The following is a 25,828-nucleotide window of genomic DNA, read 5'->3' on the forward strand; positions in this document are numbered from 1 at the left end:
GTAGATATACATTTCAAAAGCAGGGTATCAGTTTGATAGTTAAAATAGATCCATTAAACATAACTTTCTCACAAGAAATCAGAAATTTTACTGTTTTATACCATGTGACTGAACTTATTACAATAGGACACAAGCAGAAGTCCTCTCTCCACTTTAATTAAAATCACTTATATGAAAATTGCCTACCATTTCTCATAAAACTTTCAATTCAGCATAATTCATATAATATTGTTATAAATGGAAACAGTGACAAAAGATTGCTTTCTTCCTTTTGACCAAATAAGAGAGGAATATTTTCCTTTAGAAGTAAAAAACATATTTCTAAATCTGATACTTTAAGCCATGAAATGGAAACTTGAGAAAAATTGTTTAAACCAGGAGTCAATCATATAAGACTCTCTAAATTTGTTTCAGGCTTTCAGTGTTGTTGTTGGTTGTTGAATGAGGCCCCTCCTCCTCAGTCAAAATTCCCCTTCAGGAGTCAGAAAAATCCCTGATGCTGACAATTTATTATTTGGTTTTCCTCTTTCATATGGAAGAAGACAGGATTAATGACCTGTTTGATTTAACGATCAAACAAGTTAAATCAGGTGTAATGGGTACCAAAACTTCTCCACAGTGGCTCAACAAACAGAGTTCTTGCCTGCCATGCTGGAGACCCAGGTTCGATTCCTAGTGGCTGCCTATGCAAAATCAAAAACCAAAAACCAAGAAACTTCTTCATTTCCCAACAGTGTCTGACATCAACTATGAATATAGCAGGGATTCAGTCAATCCAATTCAAAGGAGCTGGATTTAGGCTAGAGTCCTCAGGTTAAGAGCAATCCTCTCTACAAGATTGTCTTTCAAACATCACTCACAAATTTTGGGTCTCAGGTCACCCACACTTCTGACTACAAATTTGGGGGTTCTTACTTCCTGAGAGGTTTGATAATTCACTAGACTCAGAGAACTCACTGAAAGCACTACAAAACTTATAACTATAGTTTTAGCATAGTAAAAGGATACAAATAAGAGAAAGCCAAAAGAAATGCATAGAGAAAGGTCTGGGAAGGTCTTAAATGTAAGTATCCATAAAGCCTTCCCGTGCGGAGTCAGACATGACATCCTCCCAGCACAGAGATAAACCTTTTCAATCTTGGGAGTTCTCCTGGGTTTCAAGTAGGCACGACAGTCGCAATTAAAGCCCACATGGTTGAACTCAACCTCTATCCCATCAGGTGAGCTGATGAGGGCTGATATAGGCAAATATAAGGTGGCTCAAACCCCCAACCACTAATCACATGGCTGGTCTCTCTGGTATGGCTGGCCCCACCCTAAGACTTCTGGCAGAGCTGCCCCACTCTGTAACCATCAGGTGTGATCCTGGGACCATGATGAAGAACAAAAACAATGCTATCCTATGAAATTCCAAACATTCAGAAGTTACCTCCCCCAGGAATTGGGGACAAAGATCAACCAAGTCTTTTATTATGCTACATGAAATTTTGTGTGTTACCTCCCAGAAACGAAGTTACATAAACCCAAAAGGGAAGAGAACATGTAAGATTTTTTAAAAGCTAGCTAAAAAAATTTCTTTATCAGAAATGAGTTTCACTAGCTATTCAATGCTTCTCAGAAAGAATTTAAAGGAAGTTCTCCTTTGATGTTTCCAATGAGGTGAAAGAGTTACAATTGAATATCCACCCATCCTTTCTACCACAAGTGAGATTATAAAGGATTAGAACACCTCCTCACTTTGAAGTCATCATCTAGTCACGCTCCTTCCCAGCCTGCTTGTGATTTGAGGATGAATCCTGGTGGAAAATTTTGTCTTGAGTAGGAAAAAATAGTGGATAATAAAGATTATTTGACTTGCTTCGGTTTTTAAACTTTTTTTCTTTTTTTTGGTTTCCTTTTACTTTCATCTCTTTTCATTTAAAAGACATCAAAGTCAGGTTTAATTCAAAAAGGAGAGTTGTCACTACTACTTTCAAGTTTCTAAGAAAATGATACAGTACTCTGCAACCAGATGGAGAATAATATCAGAGATAGAATCTTCTTGTACTTAAAATAATTGAATTATAGAATTTTATAGCTCAATAAATGTGTGTGAATTGAATTTTTGAATTAAATAACTGGGACTTGTGCTTCTGGCTATGGTGGAGTAGCTTGCAACAGTCCAACACTCTCACCGAGAGCAATAAGAAATGTTAAGTAAAATTCAAAACCATGAAAAAAATATGTTTGAAGGCATTCAGGGAACTAATGAGGCAACTGACTGAGTTGTCTCATGAAAAAATATTTGGAGGCATTCAGAAAGTCAATGAGGGAAGACTGGAAGGTCAAGCTTCCAAAGAAAAGAAAACTGCAGAGAGATGATTCACCATTCTATAAAATGCTTCCCCCCTCAAGCATTCACTGATTCTAAGCCCAGGTTGAATTATGGAAAGCAAAAGAATTGGAAATGGGGGAAAGAGCATAAAAGATATATGATAAACTATGTAAAGGTCCAACATATATGTATTTGGAGAACCACATGGGGAAGAGAGAGATAATGGGACAGTGACAATATTTGTAGAGAAAATGTTCAAATATTTTCCAAAATTAGTGAATTGTGGTACAAATTTTTTAAATGTCTGAGTCTCCAAGGATAAAAACAAAGAAAAGAACCCAAGAACATTATAATTAAACTACCAAAAGAAAAAAAAAACTAACAACTGCAAAGAGAAACTCTTAAAAGCAAACAGAGATAAAATACACATAATAAGCAACAATAAGATCTTCAGGTGACTTTTCAGCAGAAGTGATGGAAACTGAAAGACAATGTAATGACATCTTTAAAAGGTTGGTGGATAACTGCCAATCTTGAATTCCGTAAGAAATGAAATTGCCATTTAAAATGAAAAATAAACATTGAAATTTACAGATAAAAACTGAAAGAATGTGTTGTCAGCAGATGTTTACTAGATCAAAGCAAAATAATCACAGGAGGAAACATGGAAATGCAAGAAAGAAAAACAGCAATGAGGAAAGTAAATAAAATGAAAGATTCTACGAAAACTAATGTCATATACATAAAAATATATATGGAATCAGTAATTAATAATAAAGAGGTATTTGCTTTAGCTTATAATGAGTATCTACAAAATCCTACACAAACACCATACTTAAAGAGTAAAATATTTTAAGCATTTACCCTGAAATTGAAAATGAGATTGAGAACTGTATTATTATCACTTTATTCATCAGAAGTTTCCAGCCAGTATAATAAGGCTAAGAAAAGAAATTAAAGGTATAAGAACTATGAAGGATACATAATTATTCGCATAGAAAATCTATAAGAATCTGTAAACTATTTGAATTAACATGCAAATTTAGCAATGTGTTTAGATAAAATGTAATGTACAAAATCATTTGTATTTATACAGCTGAAAAAGAAATAGAAAATGAAAGTTGTTAAAATCATGTCATTTAAATAGCTCAAAACATAAAATACTTGGGAATAAATCTAACAAAACATGTTCAAAAACTCTACACCAAAAATTGCAAAGAGTATTGAGAAAATTTTAAGAAATATACCTATTAGGTGAATTGAAAGAATCAATATTTTGAAGACATCATGATGTTTCCCCAGATTGATCTATAGATTCTGAACAATTTTAATTAAAATCCTAGTAATCATTTTTTTGGTGGTTCTTGAAATTTTTACTCAAAATTTATATATGGAAATGCAAAGAACAACAAAAGAAAAATAGCCAAGACAATGTTAAAGAAGGAACAAAAAAACTGAAGGACTCACACAACTAGTTATCAAGACTCATTTCTTATTATATTAAATAAGAAATTGTAGTACAATCTATAAATGTCACAGATAAACCAAGGGAACAATTGTTGGGGCAATAGAGTATTCAAATACAAAAAAAATTAAACTGGAACCCTATTTCACACTCTATTCAAAAATCAATTCTATATGGATTAGAGACCTAAATAATAAAAGTAAAATAACAAACCTTCTATGAAGAACATACAAACATTAAAATGAAATGGGAAGCAAATATTTCTTAAACAGTACACAAAAAATCAATAACCACAAAGGAAGAATTATAAATAAAATATTCAAACAAAAATGTTCTCTTCATTGAAAGACATCATTAAAAGAATGAGAAACCAAGCATCAGAGTGGTAGAAGATAATCACAATGTAAATAACCCAAAAAGAATTTATATCCAGGAATATTAATAATTATTATATCAGTAAGTAAAAGCTAGTCAGCTGAATAAAAAGACTTAAACAGTTACTTTACAAAGAGGACGCACAAACAACCTATATATATATGACGAGGTACTCAACCTTATACATAATCAGGAAAACACATCCACCAGCTGGCCTAAAGTGAAGACTGACAATACCAAGTGTTGACAAGTGTATGGAGCAATTAGAATTCTCTGTTACTGCTGGTATCAGTGTAAATTTACATATCCATTTTAAAAAACTGTACTGTAATTTCACTTAAATTGAACGTATGCATACCTCATGACATAACATCTCCACTCCTACATATATAGCCAACAGAAATTCATACGTGTTCATGTAATGGCACATTTTTAGTAGTATGGTTTGTAAAAACCACAAGAAATAATACAAAAACCCAGAAACAACCCAAATATCTATTTGAGAAGAGAGTGGATAATTTAATTGTTATCAGTCAATGTAATTCTACATGACAATGAGAACCAGGCAGCTAGTGTTATAGGTAGCAAAATGAATGAATCTCACACAAAAATTATTGAACAAAATAAGCCAGAAAAAAGAGGACATATTGTAGGACTGTCTAATAAGTTCAAAGCAAACCTCATCTATAGAAGTCAGGACAGTGGTCCCTCTTTGGGAGTTTGTAACTGGAAGGGGAGTGGGGGTAGCTTTTGGGCGCTGTTGGTTTTCTGTTTCCTGATCTTTGTAATGGTTGCTAATGTGCATTCATTTAGTGAAAAATCATTAAGTGATACACTATGAAATACGTAATTTGCTATATGTATATAATACTTCAATGAAATTTTTACAAAAAGCTAAACTCAACTTGGGAGGAAGAAGTCCCCCTTTTTATCTTTAACTATAGAGACCCAAGAAGAATATGCTTGCTTGTAAATAGGTCCCGTGGGGCTATAGAAAAAAGTTAATGAAGAAGTAGAGGGCATGTGAATATGGTGGAAGCAGAAAATGTCAATACTGGAAACTGATTCAGATAGTCTCATTTCCTCTAGTTACTTAATAACATTCAACTTTTTATATAACGTAAGCTAGGGGGGAAGTGTTTATGCAGTTATAAATACTATCTCCCTAAAGTTCGCTGGGTAACCTCTACCCAACATTCTGTGAAGTTTTGTTATGAAACTGAAGAAAAAGAGAAGGACCTCTGAAACTTCCCAGGTGGAACAGGCACTACATTTGTACTACATAATTTCAGAATGCGAATACTAAAAACAGCTAGAATGTACGGCTGTTTACAAATCATTGAGACATGCATTTGTGTTGTGAAGAAACTTATTTATAGTAATTTTCATTATGATTTCTATTTCAATGAAGAGAGTGATTTTCATAAAATATTTCAATCATCAGATAATTTAAGTCATTATACCTAGCTGGTATTAATATATTCTCAGAACACAACTGCATTTATCAAAATTCTTGCAGAAAGTAGCTGTGGGGAAAATTTTCTTAAAAATATTTTTTTCCACAAATTATGCATTTGCTTCTCAAAAACAATCTAATGTTTATAGACATTTTGACAGACTAATGAATACTGTGTATATTTGCAGGGCAGGACAAATACTAGTTTCATGATGAAAGCACAGTGCAGGGTGATAAAACATTCAAGAAAGATAAACATAGCTTCTGATCATGCCATCTGACCATCAGGATAAAATGGAGAGAACACACATCAAACAGGAAACCTGCTGACCAAATGACCTTTTTACATCCCACTGCAAAATAAATTATATAAGCTTTTGAATCTTGTTCTTTCTTATAGTAATTATGAAGCACTTATTGTATCTTGGAATTTGGCTTCAAAGCAGTTATTTCACTTTTGTTTCTGTCTTAGGATAGTCCATAATAGGGAACAAAAAACTAAAACTGGGGGATTTTTTAGAAAGTTAACGTTGCCTCTTAATTCTTCCCTCACTTTTTCTCCTTTGGCTGTCTTTCTGCAATATTTATGTCTTCTGTAAGGCAGATACCCTCTTGAAAAACAACATCATGTTTTCCTAACAGTACACAAGAAAAGGAAGACATTGCTCTTGGCTGATTAGTGATAAACCAATGAAAAAGAACTCATGTTCTTTTTTCATGTATCCAGTTTATATTGCAGATAATTTATTTTTGCAACCATACTCTGAGAGCATCATTATTATCCTATTTAACAAATGTAAAAGCAAAAAGGTACTTAAAAATATAAATACTGTGAACAAGGTCATGTTGCCAGAGCCATCACCTGCATTGTGTCTAAGCTATCTCCTTGACTCTCTGTTAAACAGACCTCTAAACCTACCAGAAAAATAAAGACACCTCAGTGTATTCAAAATTATATTCACAATATTGCTATTTAATTAAAGTGACTGGGTACATTCTTTAAAGGTAGACACATTGCATTTTGTTGGAGAAAGTTCTGAACCTAGAGTCTGTTCACCAGGGTTCTAGATTCTACCAGTAACTAGTTCTATTAGTTACAACCAGAAAGTTCACTAATCTCTCTCAACTTCAGTTTTCCCATTTGTACAATGATATGATTGGACTCAATGATGTTTTTGAACAGCTTGATGCCATTTTATGAGTTTCAGAGAGTTGTCACAGAGACTACCCTTGTGTAGGATTGTGTGGTTAACAGAATTAATGATCCAAATTTGTCATTCTCGTGGAATGGAATTATACACATACAGCTTGGCAGTGCTTCCATGGTGAGTGCAACGTTCTTCCCTTCCCCTTGACTCTGAGCTTGGCATTTGAGTTGTTTTGGTCAATAAGATATTACCAGATGTGATGCGACCAGAGCCTTGAAATGCACATGGTGGTAGAGCCCACCCAGTTACACTCCATTATCTGCCATGAGAATAGCTTCTGCCTGGCATTACCTGCTCCTTTAACTTGGAACCCACAGCAAAATAATGGTACATTATACCCTGTACATTTATGCTGAAGAGAGAAATTCTGCATTAGAAATACATTCTTTCTTTTACCTGGTCCCTATTAAGCTAATCCTACCAGCTCTTTCTTTCTTTTTTCTCACTTGAAAAACCAATGTACATAATAAATGTAGAATTTTCAAAATTTGGTTGAAATGTAAACGCATAGCATTGGAAATTATTTTTCTTTTCTTTTCTTTTTTTTTTGCATGGGCAGGCACCAGGAATTGAACCCAGATCTCTGGGCATGGCAGGCGAGAACTCGGCCTTCTGAGCCACCATGGCCCAGCAGTGGAAATTTTAAAACACATCAATATTCCCAACTCAACTCAGTTATCTGTTTCAGAGGCTATGTAAATAAGCCACCATTTTTTTCCAGCAATTTTGATCCTGTCGTTGAGAAATATATCAGTATACTTTCTAATTAATTAGTTATAAGCTTTTGTTATCCTGTGTGGTTGCTTTGTTTTGTTTTATACTGTATTCTCCACATTCAACAAAGAAGCAAAAAGGAAAAGAAAAATCCAGATCTACATACATTTTCTAAGGTTTGAAAACAATTATTGCTGATAATAATTATTTTCTTTATCTTTGGTCTTAATGAGTGAGTCAAAGGATAAATCAAACCACATTTTAAAAAAATAGTGTTATCCACTGCTTTCTGAATTAATGAGTTTCACTGTGTTTTAGCACAAGAATTTCACATTTTTAAATATGGTTCTAAATGAACTTCAGTGATTGATCATTTGCTATAACCTTTCCCATGTTAATTAATGAGGCACAGAGACCATTACGGAGACGTCAATACAACTTGATTCCTTCAAAATAAATTTTATTTGACTTATATTCTATCGTTAGGTTCACCAGTCACCGAATGATTACTAATTTAGTAAGGGCTGGCCTTTTTCAGAAATAATTTCCTAATAAGCATAACTATAATCTAGCCTCTAGGCACCTAAATTCAAACATCATTTCTTATTGACGGTAACACCACCGTGGGATTTGTTCAGGGACTTTTTTTCCCCTTTATATTTTCCTTTATAGGAAAAAGAAAACAACAGCATATATGTAAAATCAAGTCATTGAATAAATATATGAATGTGTATAAATACAGATACAGACAAATACTTTTATTGGGACATAACATACATAAAGCGCACTACCTTAAGTACATAATTCAATGGTTCTTTATACATGTCAACACTCAGGTACTCACCAGCAGATCAAGATACAGAACATTTCTAAAAGCCCAGTAGAACTCCATGCCCTTCTGTTGCATTAACATGTCATAATTTCTCTGTTTTTCTGTTGATGGACACTGGTTGGTTCTAGTTGCTGGCTGTTAAGATTATGCTGTTATGACTATTCCTTTACATGTCATCTTAACATCTTTAGGTCCTCTCTTATCCTCTGAAGAGGGCACCAGCAAAATGACTTCTTGCCCAGAGGCCCTTCTCTGTTTTCCGAGTTTTATCAACTTGCATATGATTTTGCAAAAGCGTTTGTTTATATTCATGAGCAAAGGCTTTGGGGAAATTTGAAAGAAGAAGGGTCAACTGTGAGAACACCACCAACATGTTCCCATTAACCACCACCCCCCCCCCCCCACAATTAGTGTAACCTAGCAGTTTCATAATATCTGAGGGTCATAAGAAACATTAAAGGACCCCAGACAAAACCCAACACCTACAGGCAGGTAAAGCATGAGTTTTCAACTACAACGCAGAAAGGTTTAATGACTTTCTCAAAGCCACACGCAGCTAGTAAGGGACCTTTGTAGTGATCCTAAAACCTAGTGGAATTGGGATTATGAGCCCAGTCCTTGTGTTGTTCAAGTTGCCATGCACAAAGATGTCTGGCTGAGGGGATGAGAGTTATGGTTAAAGCCCTGTTATTGCTCTGCCAATCAAACTGGTGCCCCATCAGCATACAGGCATCTCATATTCAGAGACAGCTTCCCACCCTGGTGAATGTGTTTGGTTACTCCTCTGGCAGTGTCTTGGCAGGAGAGTGTTGGACAGACCCTAGTCATTGAAGTGGTGGAGGCAAAGCCATTTCATGGGTAAAGCAATCAGTCAAGTTCTTTCTTTCCATACTGCACAGTGAATCTGAAAGCACTCTTTGGAGGAGAGAGGGCAGCTAAACCTAGCTGGGATTTAAAAGGATACAAAACTCATATATTTCTACCATCAGTACATTATAGCACCATGTATTGGTTTGTTAAACCTGCCAGAATGCAATATACCAGAAACAGAACAGCTTTTAAACAGGGAGTTTATTAAGTTGCAAGTTTACTTCTAAGACCATGAAAATGTCCAAATTAAAGCACCAACAAGAGGTTACCTTTAGTCAGGAAAGGCTGATGCCATCCAGAATACCTCTGTCAGCTGAGAAGGCATGTGGCTGGGGTCCACTGGGGTCTTTGGTTTCTGTACACCTCTGTCAGCTGGAAAGTCACATGGTGACATCTGCCTTCTTTCTCTCCTCATTTCATAAGGCTCCCCAGGGGGTATTTTCCATCTTCATCTCCAAAGGTCTCTGGCTGTGTGGGCTCTGTTGACTGTAAAGCTTTATCCAAAATGGTTCCCTCTTAAAGGACTCCAGTAAGCAACCCCACATTGAATGGATGGAGACACATCTCCATGGAAATCATCAAATCAAAAGGTACCACCCTGCCTAGGCCATGCACTGACAAAAAAAAAAAGAAAAGAAAGAAAGAAAATGTTACCACCTACAACTGGGTGGGTCACATCTCCATGGAAACAATAAAAAAGATCCCACCCAGCAATATTGAATGAGGATTAAAGGACATGGCTTTTCTGGGGTATACAACAGTTTCAAACAGGCACACACCACCACTCCCAGTTAAAGCCAAATTCTATTACCTTATGTGAGTCCTATTCCCCTTTCATCTATCCTTGGTGCTCATTTTCACTGGTGTAAACAGATTCACTGCGGGTGAGGGAGCAGGAACACAATGTGATTGCTTCTCCCACCTGCCAGGGTGCAGTTGTGGGGGTTGAGCAAGGTTTTGGTAGGGCCATTGCTGGGTCTGATTGGGAAGAACAATTCAACTCTCATTGAGTTAATCCCTCTTGCCTTCCTGTTGATACAGTCTCATGCCAGGTTCCACAATAGAGATGAGAAATAATCCAAGTCAGAAAATAGAAGGGCTAGCAGAAACGCACTCAGCTCATCACAATTCTGTAATTAAGTCACAAATCCTTTCTCTCAATTTTAACATCATAAATGCAGCCAATGTTTACTGGACACCTATTACTTTTCACAGATACAAAAATGAGTTTCTTTTTGGAGGGACTATGGAGACAAATATATCTTTTCTTTATGCATTCATTCAATAATGGATATTGAGTTTCTATACTCTTCCAAACATTGAGCTAGATGCTCAGGATGCATAAATGAATAACTTTGGCCTTATGGTCTAGAAAAACAAGAACATAAAGTAGAAAAATAGAATAGTAAAATAGCAACAGCAATCGCAAAAACTGATTCTATGAATATTAGCCCTACTGTTTGTTAAGCAATGAGAATACAGTGATGAACAAAACAGAACAAAAATGAAAATTACATTCTCCTGGGGGAGAAAACAAACAATTAAGTTATAGATTTGGTAAGGGCTGTAAAAAAGAGCATTAATAAATATCCATAATGATAAATACCTAAATAACGAACATCAGAAATAACAATCAGTAGTTCAACAAACGTGCCTTTCACGTAGAGTTTCCTATTTAGTCCTCAAAACAAACACTCTGAGCTAGTTATGATACCCATTTGCAGAAGATGAAAATGAGATTCAGAGAGGTGGAGTGTTCCCTAGGTCACACAAAGCCAGAGATTTGAACACAGACTCTGCCTTCCAAATTGGAGCTGTTAACCTCAATGCTGTAAAGTACTAAAAGAGAGACACAAAATGCTTTGACAGTTCATGGGGCAAGGGGAAGTATGCCTACTTGGTGATGGGATCAAGTACCAGGTCTTGATGGATCGTCTCTGAGACAGACGGTTGGGATAATCTCACTGATTATCAGCAGTTTATAAGAAACTAAGTGATTAGTTTATGTTTGTTTGTTTTTTCTGGTGGTGATTTAGTTTAGATAACTTGAACTTCTTTACATACAGCTTCAGCCACTGTTCTATCTTCAGGTACAAGCACAAAGAAGAGAAATGTAAGACTGGACGGCTGACTCAAGCCCTTTTGCCTCTGTCATTGTTGAATTAATGAACTATTTTAAAGCCAGAGTGGATAAAGTAGCCTATAAAAAAGGTACTTATTCAGGTAAGAAAATTCCAGAGACTTTGAACACTTAAGAAGGGTTTACAAAATAAGCTTCTTGATCCTTGGCTGGTAATAGCTATAGAAAAGACAAGTATATTAGTGGCATTTGCCAGTTACCAATAGTCCCATTCAGCCTATGGAGAAACTAGTTCCTTGGAATTTTTTACGCCCATGTATATCAGCATCTTCTAGGATGCAAATGATCTCAGAGAAGGAGCAGAGAGGCATGGTAGTTTGAGTAGCTCTTTGGATACCATCTCTTCCAAATATACCCAATATACCAACATACCCAATGGTTGGCTGCACCCCTATAATTGGTCTGTGACCCAACCAAAAATATACACTGCCTCTCAGAAAGGAAGTCACCAGTGACTTTCAAATTTGAAATTCAAATGCCATTGTTTAGGCTTTGGCCTTGACCACTTTGTGGCATCTGCCACAACTCATCCTAGGTATCAGGTCTTTGGTTACAGATCACAGAAACTAACTCCCTGGTAAATTACACCAAGAAAGGAACTACGATTATACACTTGACATCTCACCGAGTGGAGAGAAGATAGGAATCTAAGGCTGGAAGCAAAACAGGAAACTTGCGGGAACTACTAGGTTTCCACAGCCTGGGGCTGCAACTGCCTTGAAAGTAGTCAAAAGGTCCGCTCTTATTATCTTTACTCAAGATGAGGATGACAGGAGTGACGAGTCTTTTTGGTCCTGCTTGGATCATGGGCATGTTGTTAGGCTGGGGTAGACAAGACACAACCTGGGTGAGGTCATTCCTCAAATGGAAATCAGAGGCTATTAGGAAAGGGGAGGAATGGAAGCAAAGCAGCATCAAATGTCCACTATGTCCTCTTATTTGAAGATTTTTTTTTTGTTCCCCCGAGATAATATCATCTTGATTTTTCTCTTACATTTCCATCCATTTATTCCCTTCAACCCTAGATTAGAAGATTCTTGAGGATGAGAAACACGTTCTACTCAATTTTGTCTTCTCCAACATCAATTAAGATAAATCTTACATTTCTCTTCAATTGTTGGTTGAATGAAAGAGTGCATGAACGTATGAATTTCAGTCGAACGCTGTCCCTACCCATAAAGAATTTAAACTATGAAAGGGAGATGGACAGGAAACAAGTCCAAGAGAGTGACATAGGGGATGGAGGTAGGTACAGGCCACAATACAAGCAAGAACAAAGGAGAAATTCACAGTGAGAGAGGTGAGGCCCTCACAATAATCTTCACCGTGGACTTAAGAGCCTTGAAGGATTTCTAGGTGACCAAAGTGGGGAAGATCTTTCCAAGCAGCATGGACAAAGTAATGGAGATGTAAAGAGTGTGGGGGCAGGGAAAAATTGCAAGTGATTTGTTTCGTTGGGGTTTGAGGAAGCAGGAAAAAGACTGGTGAGGAGCTGTGAAGTCAGATTTTGAGGCTGTGGTATGGCATACTAAGGAGTTTGGACTTAAACATTTTAAGCAAGAGTGTAGCTCAATCATCTTTGCAAAATGTGAGAGGAGGCAGACTCAGGGGCTGAGTACATGTTTGCATATCCTCCCAAGTGTCTAGCTGCTCCCTGAACCTGAAAAGCTCTTCCCAGCTTCTCATTCTGCCTATTTGAATTCTGTCTTAAAAATTATTTTATAAAAATGTAATTGTATGAGTAAATATAAGTACATATACAACTAAGGCTTATGTCCCATTTCAACAAATGCCCAATGCTAGGTTCTCTCCTTAAAGGATAGACTGCCAACAATTTCTTGTGGCTTCCCTTGATTTTTTTGTATACATTTGCATGTATATGCATGTTGCTTCATGTTTTTTCTTTAACATAAGTGGTGTCATATTAGATGTACCATTGTTTAAATTGTGCCTTGGATATCTTTCCATGTTTCTAATGTAGAGTGATATGATTATTTTTTGTTGCTGCATAGAATTCTGCAGTATGTCTATGCATTAGTCTATCTATTTAGTCATTCCCTTAGGTTGTTCCCAATTTGCAATGTTACATCTACTCCTGCAATTGGCATGCTTGGACATGCCTCTTCCTATGAGCTTGTAAATGTGTCCACAAGTAGCCTCCAAGAAGCTGTATGGAAAATTATTTACAATTCTAAAGTTATAATTTATAATTGTAATAGATTTTGCTAAATTGCTCCCCAAGTGGCTGAATTTATACTCCCACCAACAGTTGTGTGAGCTGCCTAGTTGATTTCTATCAATTATTTCTCTCTCCTCTGTGAATCAATCCTTTCTTCTCTGCCCCAGTTCAAAAAGACTGCCCCTTCCTTTGAACACGAAACACTTTTTTTTTCCTGCTACTCATATAACAAGTAATGAATCATTCCTTGGGTTCTACTTATGTATATGTTTTCATTGTCTTCTCCCAAATAGACTGTAAATGTATCGAGACCATGAGTGTTATCCTATTTGTGTTTACATCTTCAAGTGTCTCGGTTACCAGAAATAGAACCCACCCCGTTGTTATGGGTAACACTGTGAAGGCAGAAATTCGTCTGGCTCCCTGAGTCTAGGGAAACTTTATAGAATCCAGAATGCCTGCTGATAGTACAAGAGTTGACAATATATTATTGCCATTACAATTCCAAGGAATAGGGATTCATAGTAGTTCGGCTGGAACAAGCGTCTCTCCTCTTTGCTCTCAGTATTTTAGCTTATTCCCTTGTCTGTTTCATTTCCTTCCCTTTCTGTTCCTACCAAAGGAGTGATACATACCAGAACAATAGCATCAGTTTCTTCATGATTGGGCCAACAAACATTCCCTGTTTGTTGTGTGCTGTATGCTATGTATTGCTAGAGTATTAAACTCCGTCTTGCAAAACTAAATGAGGCTTTCCTTCTCTTCTAAATTTATGTCATCAAAGCAGATTCCTAGTCTGAGACCTAACTGGGCCCACTAGTAAAATGTGATCCAATGAATGCACCAGGTTTGCCAATCATCTTAGCAGCTCCATCCTCTGGGAAAAGCAGTTAATAATGGAGTAGGACATTTCTCTCTGGAGCGGTGAAGAGTGACAGCCTCCTAACAGTTGCAGCATTCAGTCTTTTTCTGATTCAGCAACCTCCCATCATCATTGTTAAAATGTCATTATATAGTACCAAGAAAAAAATATTACCCTGTGAAACCAAGGAACTCATCAGAAGATCAATGTAACATTTAAAGCTCATCTCAAAAACAAAACAAAACATTTGGCCTCGTGGGGAATTTCTGACCATCTTATATTTGTTAGAGCCAATATCAGTACTCTTTTTAATGATTCCAGTGTCTCTCTTTTATATACCAAGGGATGAAGATGAGTTATAATTAGGGCACTCTAAAAAGCTATAAACAAAAAGGATATGGGAAATTAGTGAGGAGAATCTTTAAAACTATCTAGATGCACAGGGAAAAAAAGGGAAGAAACAAAGTCTTTATTTAGAAGCCTGGCTATATTCTGTTTTCAGATAAATACCTGGCAGTTACATTTTGCAGAAGGAAGTCTAAATTTACCTGTCTGCCCACGTAGTTTGCTCAATTCTGCTTTTATATTAAATTTCTAAAACCTGAATATTTACCAAGTCTTCATTGATTAATGGGAGTGATGGTACGTTAGCAAGCACTGGAATTTATACTTGGGGTATTCAAATATGGTGACCTCATCTTCCTCCTGAGTCTTCAAAACACCACACATGTAACCTCAGGAAGCCAATCCTTTGAGAACCTCTGGCTATGTAATGGTGCCCCCTATGGCCTGGTGCCAGGCATACCACTCAATAATTCATGTCTTCCCCTGGAGCACATCTATGCATCAAAATTACATTTGTTTTTCACACCAAATATAGAGAAGACTTACAATTTCTGTCTTACTGGAAGTGATCAAAGCCATAAAAATAAAACTATAAAAGATATGAAGACTGTCTTCCAAACCATTTATCATAAGACACCCCCAGCCTCTCCCAAAATGAACCATAATAAAAGCACTACACCTGGAGTGGGGGAGGGAATGAGAGGAACGCAGGCCAAATGGATAAATTAAGAAAGGCATTGACTCTTTATTCCTTTGATTGAGGCTGCTAACCTCAATATCATGCAAATTCCCTTTTTTTTTTTTTTTAATCTTTAACCGTAAATTACACAGGGGTTCAAATTTTGTTGATTCATTGTCGAGTTTCCTCAAACATTCATTTTGGGAATCAAATATTTTATCATTCATTCATTTCTTTGGACAGTGACCATGATAAGGTCTAAAGGCCATGAACCGGGTCCTGGAGGATGCATTTGATCTGTGTGCCCGCTGCTACCAGTTATGAGCAGAGACATTCCTTTTACACCAACAATTCAAGAGTCATAACTTTCTACAGAGAGGCATTTCTCAGCATCTTTCTAACAACTAAAGTGCTGTCCTGAGGGCTAAAATGAGGAACTGGATTTTTCACCCTGAGAAAGGTTTTTGGGAATTCGCTTTCAAATTGAGAAGAAACTTCATGTAAATTTTTTTTTCTATGGCTCTGCTTACTGTGTGTTTGTTGTGTATGTAAAAGGCATAATAAAAAGTACAATATTACTGGATTGGAAAATCTCAGATGCGGGGTGGGGGGGATTGCTACAAATGAGGTTGCAGAGATAAACCAGGAGAAATTTTAGAAGGCTTGCTAGGAAATTTAACTATAGTCCCCTCACCATCTCCATCCAAAATGTGACACTCTGTTGAAGGATTTCCAGGATGGGAGCAATACAAATTTTTAGTTTAGAAAGATCGCCGCCATAGCAAAGTGGCAGTGGATTTGACCAATTCAAAGCTCTTTTCCAAGAATTCATGAGTTCATGATGAGGTTCAAGAGAGGTTAGATGTGGTGGAAACAGAGAGGTGGACAAAATTTGGGAATTAAATATTTAAAAAGCAAATCAGAATTTGAGTTGCAGATTGGAACAGAAGAGTGGAGGATGTAGTGGGATACAGCCCATGCAAGTCTCATTCCCAGTACAAATTTGTCATGGTACCACCTCCTTTCCTAGCCTAAAGCCATTTCCATTAGAATCAGCTCTTCAGAAAGTGACAGGAGGCCATTGTCAAAATGAACACGTTACATCTGGAGGGGTGGAGAGTCTGCTTTGGCAAAGAGCAAAGCAAGAAGAAATTCCATCCCTTTTTCATGAATTTGCCTTGTTTCTTAGGTTAATTACCAAAACAAAGTAAGATGAAATGGTTCCTTGGAAAAGTTGAACAGGGAAAGAGGAGTGTAGGGTAAGAGGGAAGTAATAAAAGACAGGAAGACACCGTAGAGTTAGTATCAAAGAAAGTATGTTTCCCCCAATTTTGCTTTTGCCAGAACAATAGCATAATTGAGTAGTTGTACCACCACTTAGGGCTAACCAATGAAATCTTTCTTCAACAGATTCACCAGTAAATATTTATCCACATCTATCATGTGCTGCTGAAAAGTGTTAGGCTCAATCAATGGTATCAGAAGATAAGAGCCATGCTCTCATGAAAGTTTGATTTTAATTGGGAGATATGCACATAAAAAATCCATTGTGAAATTTAGAACTATTTTATGTTGTGGTTCTTTGGGATCTGATAAAAAGCGACTGCTCATTGAGAGCTGAGGATGTGTGAGAAAATGGAGTTGAGTTACATAGAATAGTGATATTCAGACAGCAGAAAGGGTCCTGGGAGAAAAGGTTTAGAATAATTTCCCAACTCTCCATTACATGAAAGAAAGACACAATGGAAAGCCAGGAAGGGGAGAATGTAGGCAACACTTGCAGAGATCTGTGTAAGGTCCTGGCCTTTCCATATATTTTTATTTTATACCAAAAGCAATCATGCAAGAGTTTTCTATCATCTCTATTCTATAAATATGGAAACCGAGATTCACAAGGCTTAATTGTCTTGTCCAATGTCAGAGAGCTGGTAAACAACCAGGCCAGAGCCAGAAAAACTGAGAGCTGTCTGCCTTTACATTAGAGTTTCTCAATTTCAGTAAAATTGACATTTTGGAGTGATTAATTCTGTCTCATGCCCCCCACTACTAGACTCTAGTAGCATCCCTGCAGGTGTGAAAACCAAAAATATCTCCAGATATTTTTGTGGTGCAAAATCATCTGTGGTTGAGAACCACTGATTTAAAGCATCTTCACAGAATAGTAGGCTTGGTATGAGTTTACTTTGAATATGAAGTCAAGGGACAATGAGGAAATCAACTTTCATGGATAATAAGATACAAATTAAAAGATGTAGAAAATTGTAACGCATAACTGAGCCCAGTAGGCTGAAGATTCTGACTCAGAAAACAGGCAGAAATAAAGTAAGTTAGGCAGCCAGGCTCAGGAGCCAAAACATGCCACAAGAACTAGCCCAGTGAGTGTGGAAGCCACTGCAGTCAAATACCTTACATAACCACCTCCCCTGCTGGAACAGTTCACAGATGCTGCTTCTGGCAGTGCTGCCCCAAGGAAAGGATTCCCAGGAACCAACAAATGGGATTCTCCTCCACCACTCTCTTTTTGTGACTAGCTCTGATTCAAAGTCCCATGCAGGCCCATTGTTTCATCAGGTACAGATTACGTATCTGTACCCTTCTTAAGAGATTGGATAGGAGGCGAGGATGTCAAACTGTAGGTTTCTACAGTTAGACATGGACTCTGTAATCTTCTAATAATGGGAAGGGGGTGGAGTGGGGTTGGTGTTTGAGATGTAGGGCAGGTTAAAACAAACAAACAAACACAAGTGTCCACGCAGGTTTTAAGAGACAATGAAACTGTCAATGCTTTGAAGACTGGAAGGAGATAATGATTTTTACACAAACAACATAAAGAACTTCTAATTCCTATTCAGAGATAAAAGCTAAGAGGGCTAGTATATCATAGTGGAATTTTGTGCAGTTTGCCTTTGATGCCCATAGAAGCTGCGAGAGGCAGGGGTTGGTGTTGATGCTTAAAAGTAGATTAAACTCACTAGGACACTCTGTGTGTGGGGTGCAGCAGTAAGGAGGGTGAGTCTAGTGGTAAAAACTGAAGGCCAATTTCAGCTTCAACCTGAAGTTCTCATCCCTGCCATCCAAGTTACCTGCTTCCATTCCTTCTACCTCCTTCTTTCATTGCCAGGCAATTTCGATTGTCTAAGTGCCCTTCAGACAGTGACTACATTTCAGGCATGCATGATGAATAGACAAGCAGACTTCAAAAGAAGGTAGATTTCTCTCTCATCTACATGTTCCAGGAAGAAGTTTACAGCCCAATTTACCATCCTCTTCAAGAAGAAATCAAGACCTGGTGAACTGAAAACCTGTCCGCTGTGATCTACTAGATGAAGGTTTGTCTGAAAGGAATACATCAAAGAGATGCATTTCCTATTTCTGCAAAAGTTCTGAAATGAGTCAGCTTTATAATCAGTGCTTCCAAGTAAGTTACACATTGAATTACCCAGAAAAAAAAAAAAATGCCTGACCTTGCAAAAGTCCTTTACTTTCATCCAACTTTCTCTCCTTAACTTGCTGTGTAGTTTCTGCTGCACAGATTGCCCCTTCACCAGCAGTGGCAGACCTGAACAGACATGAACTATTAAATTGGTCATAAAGTTTGGGTAGTGCATCCTTTATTCTGCTTAGTAGATGCAGAGAGCTCTTTGCCTAGATGGAATGTTCCTTCCTGTAATATCCTAAAAGGTTTTTTCGGTTTGGTTTTTTCTTTGGCTTTTCCATTGAGCATGTACCCTGAAAAGTTGAAGTTAATCCATTGGTTGGTTCCTGAATCCAGCTACCCAAACAGCAATCTCCTTCCTTTTAAAGAAAAAAAAAGGGAATAATGAATTGAATGGATCAGTCTAGAAATAGCAAAGGACTGATCCTACCAATAAGCTCTAAGAGACAGAAGTTTATTTCTCCTTCCCTCTAGGAAGAAAATCAATATATATTTGGTTGAACCAACAAAGCTGGATGCTATTTTTTCCAAATGGTTTTTCTCTGCTTTTAATTCAATTCTCTGAATGGATTAGGAGGATAAGGAGAAAGAAATGCCTTCTAATACAAATCTGGTTTTACCGCTTAAAAATAATGAGGCACCTGGTTGAGAATTTTCCTTTCTTCTAGATAGATTTAAGTACCAGGTATAGTATTTGGGTGCTTTTGGCAGCAAGTAACAGAAACCCCAACTCAAACTGGTTTAGGTAGTAGAAAATTTGTTCTTTAATAGAAAAGGATAGACAAAGACAATGTAGGCTTCAGGATTAGATAATTCAGTAGGTCAAGAGCCCAGGGTTTTGCTGTTCCTCTAGTCTGCCATGCTTGAGGATGGTTTCATTTTCAGGATGATGGCAAGGTAGCAGTTCAAGGTGTCCAGATAGACCTGATGTCATCCAAAGGAAAATGTTACATCTTTTTGTGGTCTTCTTGACAATACAAATAATTTTTTCCTAGGTGTTCCCCAATAAAATTCTCACTGTTTCGATGGTCAGGATTGGATCACATGCTCTAACCTTGCTCTAACCCTGTGACTAGTGGTTCACAACTGAGGCAAAAAATAACATGGGGCATTTTGGGTTGTGAAAATGGCTGGGCAGCTCTACTGATATTTAGTGAGAAAGACCTCAGATGCTAACTGTCCAGCAGTATACAAACAGTCCTGTACAAAAAGGCATGGTTTCACCTAAAGTACCAAGAACTCCTTTTTGAGAAAAAAAAAACCCTTAACCTAATCAGGCTTTCTACAGATCAGGGTGTAGAGTCAGCTTTGCCTAAGGCACATGATTGCAGGAAGGAAGGGCGAACAACTAAACAAAATTTTAAAAGAATGTAAGGAAGAAAGAAGATGGCAGTGGATGCTGGATAGAAAACCAATTTTGTTCACTATATTATATTATTACCAATTGTCCCAAAGAGATGTCATTCATTTGCTTATTGTGTTATTAAATTACTTCAATTTTTACAAAGCTGCTTGGGACTTTTGAAGGCTTAGAAGACCAACTAAGAGGTCATTGCAATAATCTGGGTTTGAAATTACCTGGATATAAAGTAAGGTAGTAGCAGAGAAGATGGAGAGAAATGAAAGTATTATAGAACTGCTCTGGAAGAAAATCAGTAGATCTTGGAACGGACTGGATTTAAGGAGTTCAGGATGATTTTTTGTTTATGGAAGTCTGAAGTTATGCACTGAATCCTAATCACTCTCTCTTAGCCACTGAAAAATGACATCCAGTTTATTATCTTCCTGAGGATGCCAGGCCATAGAGAGTATATCCAATGCCTTTGCCTTTCCAGTTTTTACTTCCTCACCCCCAGTTTTCTTGTCTTCCATGCCACCTCTGTCACCCATTTCCATAACTTAGATATTATTGCCAGTTGCCATACCATTTCCAAAGTCAAAATTCCAAGCTTCCCTGCCTTTCTAGCTCTCTCTAACAATTCTTAAAATCTACCAACTTCAACTTCCAATCTATTGATCCAACCACTTTTCACTGTCCTATCCTCCAGTGCCCTAAACTCTTTCCTTTCCTAAATAATATTCCATGGTCCATCTCTGAAATTATATCTTTGCATACAAATTTGGCTCAGTTGTGTCTCTCTATAGCCATGGTTATATAAAATCTCTGCCTGTTCTAACCTCACAATGTTGGATTTTAGCTGAATCCTGTGATTCTAAAAATAACATAGATTAGGAAATTCCACCTTCATTGTGTTACTGAACAAGATGGGCTTAATTTCTTAGTCTGACTAAACTTTAGAAAAGATTGTCTCTAGTCCCCTGACCTCCTGTGCTCGTCCCTTACAGAATCAGATAGAACATGTTCCATCCAGCTTCAACAGGGAAGTCAGAAGATAACAACATGCCATGGATACAGCCTGTTGTTTGACCTTCCCCTCTAGTTCTCTTCATTCATTCATCCCCAGTCCTTAAGAATTTTCCTACCCTCTGCTTCAAGGGACTTGAATCATCTCTGTCTCCCTATGGTGATAACATTTAAATCTCTCTCTCTCTCTCTCTCTCTCTCTCACACACACACACACACACACACACACACACACACACACATAATAGCCTTCTGCCCTCTTCCTATCTCTTCTCTATTGCATGTACTTTTTAATAAATTCATCCTTGCCTGTTTGACATTAATTGCTGCAATTTTTTTCTTCAATAAACTAAAACAGTGACTGAACAAATACTATTCTATTGCTTCTATATTTACTGCTAATTTTAATTACTATGAGGCTTCAATCTTATTAATAATCTTATATTTCAATAGTGTCTGAACTGGATAACCCAATGGTTGGTGGTGCCATCCACTGAGATAATGCACACAGGAGAAAAAAGAAAGATACAGGTATATGCAAAAGGAATTCAAGTTTTGATATGCTAAGTTTCACATGCCTTTGGTACATCCACACAGAAATATCCAGTAGAGAACTGTATATTAAAGTCAGGTATATGAGAGAGGGAGATGAGAGCTGAAAAGAGTAATTTGGGGAGTCACCATGTAGAACTTGAATGAAAGCCATGTGAGTAGATGAGATCACCTAGAGATAGAAGAACCTTAAAGATAGCTTTTTTAGTTTGAAAACAGCGTCTTTTAGTTGAACTCTAGATATTGTTCATTTAACCAATATTTATTAGACTATTACTCTTCCAGGCATTGTACTACACACTTAGAATATATTAATAGACAAAGCAAGTAAATGATGTTGCCCTCGTGGAAGAGTTTGCATTCAAGTGGGGAGAAATAGACAAAACTAAATGAAATAAACCTGCAGATTATACAATATATTAGAAGGTGAACTGCTATGGCAAGAAAGAAAAAAAAAGGTAGAGCAGAAAAGGGGATAACCATTTTGGTTGGACATGAGTAGGCTACATTATTAAACAGGGTGCTCAGGAGAGGTAATATTTGGAAGGTGAGATTTAAGTGAAAACTTGAAGAAAATAAGGGAATTATCTAAAAAGCCAAATGAATATCTTGTAGAATAATGCTCCAGGTGGGAGATCAGATAAGCAAACATGCCAAAGTGGGAGTTTCTTTGTATGTTTATTGAACAGCCAGGAGGCCAGGGTGCCTGGAAAGGAGCCATCAGTAGGGGAAGAGTAATTGGAGAGGAAGTTGGGAAGTGCTAAAAGATCATGTAAAGCCCGTGGGACTGAAATAACTTTAGTTTTTACTCTGGGGAACTGTCCCAGAGTTTTCAGTAGAGATGAGAAAAGATCTGCTTTATGGTTGAGAGGATCTCTCTAGCTACTGTATTGAGAATAAATTTTAGGGCAACCAGGGTAGAAAATAGGAGCTTGGGAAGCTATTGCAGAAATCCTTGAGAGAGATTATTCCCATGGATTAGACCAGTGTTTTCGTTTGTTAAATGCTGCTGGAATGCAATATACCAGAAATGGAACAGCTTTTAAACAGGGAATTTATTAAGTTACAAGTTTATAGTTCTAAGGCCATAAAAATGTCCAAACTAAGGCATCTAGGGAAAGATACTTTGACTCAAGAAAGGTCGATGGGTCTGAAACACCTCTGTCAGGTGGGAAGTCATTTGGCTGGTATCTGCTTTTCCTGTGGCTTCTGGTTTCAAACTTCAAACAGTTTTCTCTCTGCATCTCCAAATGTCTCTGTCTCTTTTGGCACTGAAGCAACTTTATTTCCTCCCAAATGTTTTCCCTTTTAAAGAATTCTACTAAACTAATAAAGACTCAAATGGATGGAGTCACATCTCCATCTAGTCAAAAGGTCACACCCATAACTGAGTAGATTATGGAAACAATCTATTCAAGGTGTCCCACCCTACAATATTGAATCAAGATCAGAAGAACAAGGCTTTTCTGGGGTACATAATTTCAAACCAGCACAACCAGGATGGTATCCATGGAAGTGGTGAGAATTATTGAGATTCTGAGTACATTTTGGAGGTGGAGTCAATAGTATTCCTTAAAAAAAAAAAAATGGATGTGAAAGGGTTAGAGAAAGAGAGCAGTCAAGGATAATGCTAAAGATTTGGGCTTCCCATCTTTTGGCCTGAGCAAATGGAAAGATGGAGTTGTCATCAACTGAAATGAGGAAGGGTGGGACAGTTTTAGTGGAAGGATTTTGACCATATTAAGATTGAGATGCCTCTTAAATATCCAAGTAGTGGTGTTAAATGGACAGACGGATATTTAATTCTGAACTGGATCTATAATATAGGGGTTGTCAATGTATAAATGTTGTTTAAGATCTCAGGGCCAGCTTTCCGCAGGTTTCTGGAAAAATAAGCAAAACAGCCTCATAGTGAATTGGCAAACTTTGAGTGCACTGTATACTTTGTGGCCTCTTCACAGACAGGAAATAAATGATACAGAATTGGGAAGGGTGCTGAAAGTAGCAAAATGGATTTCAATCAATGCTAACCTCCTGTTTTGGAAAAGGTGGAATTTCAAAAGGTGCTACTTGGATCCCAAATGTAGAAAAATGTCATGCCAAATAATATGTGCTCAAGCAGCTCTCAATACAGCACGGTGTAATGATAATGACAAAATAATAATAGGAAGAATTATCGTAGATGTAGTATTAAATATTTATTGAATATGTTGGATACTATACAAAAAACTGTGCATGTATTAACTCACTGAATCCTTATAGCACTTTCAGACCCCACTTTACAGAGGAGGTCAGAGCTTAGTTTTCAAACTAATACCATGAATTGTGTCACCTTGAGTGAGTCATGCCCTCCTTTGGATCTCTGTTTCCCTAATTATAATATAAAGTATATTGACCAGATGAACCTTAAAGATTCTACTCTTATGGTGCTTATATAAATTTCATTCTCTCAAACCTCAAACTCAACGTCCTAATGCCATTCCCCATAGCATCTTTACCCCTTTAATCTATATCATAATAATATACTGTCTGACTCTCAATATCAGAAATAATTCAGTCAGTGCTTCTATGTACTAAGTTCTGTGTTAAATGCTTAAATTTTATTTTATTTATTCTTCACAATCAACCAAGAAAACATGGCAAAAATGGTGTTGTGGCACTTCTGGGCCTATTTAGAATTAACTGGCCTGAAAACTTCCACTGTCTCCTTCTTGGGTGCACACTCTTGGATCACTCCTTCTTGTAATCCAGAAACCACCTTATGAGGCAGCTTAAGCAGCCATGTGAAGGAAAACTAAAGACCACTAGTCAGCAGCTATAACTGAACTCCCAGCCTAGCTCCAGAGGACTCCAGTCTCCCTGGAACTCCCAGGTGATACCACATTGAAGCAAAGGAATCTTCCAGTTGTCCCACAGAAGCATGTAATAAATTGTTTTAAGCCACTAAGTTTGGAAATGGTTTATTATGCAATGATAGATCATTGAAACAGTTGCTACTAATATACACATTTGTCAATACAGAAGTTGAGGCTTAGAAGGGTTTAATTGATTGTAGATCACATATCTAGGAAATGATAAAGAGATTTCTTTCAAATTCCAGTGTCTACACTTGAAAACACTATGCCAAACTGCCTCTCACCTTAAGCCAAGTATCTACCAAATCTTTTAACAGTTGAACTCGGGCACTATTTTTTCTTATGAAGGGAGCTGCTAAGCTTACACATGCACTACAAAAATCTTTGTGCTTCAACTCAGTCTGAAATTTGTAGAAACATATGACAAATAATTTGTACTAAATATCCTGTGAGATGCTTAACATAGATTCCAATGAAAAGTCAGAGACCTGAAGGGAATTCTTCTCTCGTTTGGGGTTCTTTAATTTCCTAAAGCCTAAGGCAGGTACACTCAGCCTCTGCATTCCCTTGTCTGTCTTGCCAACAGCGCTTCAGACACCTGTGCATTAAATTAGTGCAATATTACTTTCAATGTGCACCTAAAATTTCCAAGTTTTTATCATCTAGGAAAAGGCACCAATATATCACGACTAAGTTCCAAGCAGATGGTGCCAAATTCTATTTACCTGATACTTTCTTTCTTATGAAGCAAAAGTAAAATTTGCTCAGCAAATGTCATCATCAGAAAATAACTGGAGAAGGAAAAGAAAGCAAAAGAGCTTACTCAGCAAAAAGAAAATCCCTTGTTACATTGAAACAATCTGAGGCAGTGATTTAAAGGGACCAGTTACCCTCTCCCTTCCTGATGATACATCCCTACGTCCAAGCTACACTAAGGACCCAGTAATTGTTAAACTATGGCATAAAGTTTTAAAGGTATTTTTTTCTGTCGATGATTACTGAATGTTTGGGTGAATAGAAATCATGCCGGCATGTGGGAAAATATAATGTAAACAGTCACAATTTTTACATAAAATACATCAAAATCACTGTCGAAGAATATTATGCCAATTTAACACATTATGACAACGGTATCCCTAGCCTTCTTATAAATGAAAGGTAAAAAGCCTGACTGAGACATC

At 37.2% G+C, this 25,828-nt stretch overlaps 1 long non-coding RNA gene across 3 annotated transcripts in view; it reads left to right on the forward strand.

Moving 5' to 3' along the window:
- LOC143658010 (uncharacterized) overlaps positions 1-16,014 on the forward strand; it is a 32,193-nt gene extending 16,179 nt beyond the window's left edge. For all 3 annotated transcript variants that reach the window (XR_013163061.1, XR_013163063.1, XR_013163062.1), the window contains 2 exons: positions 11,325-11,457; positions 15,683-16,014. This is a non-coding gene — a long non-coding RNA (uncharacterized LOC143658010). The remainder of the gene's footprint in view (positions 1-11,324; positions 11,458-15,682) is intronic.
- Positions 16,015-25,828: the final 9,814 nt, after the last annotated feature.

The sequence above is a fragment of the Tamandua tetradactyla genome, chromosome 15 (assembly GCF_023851605.1).
Source record: "Tamandua tetradactyla isolate mTamTet1 chromosome 15, mTamTet1.pri, whole genome shotgun sequence".
Classification (NCBI taxonomy): domain Eukaryota; kingdom Metazoa; phylum Chordata; class Mammalia; order Pilosa; family Myrmecophagidae; genus Tamandua; species Tamandua tetradactyla.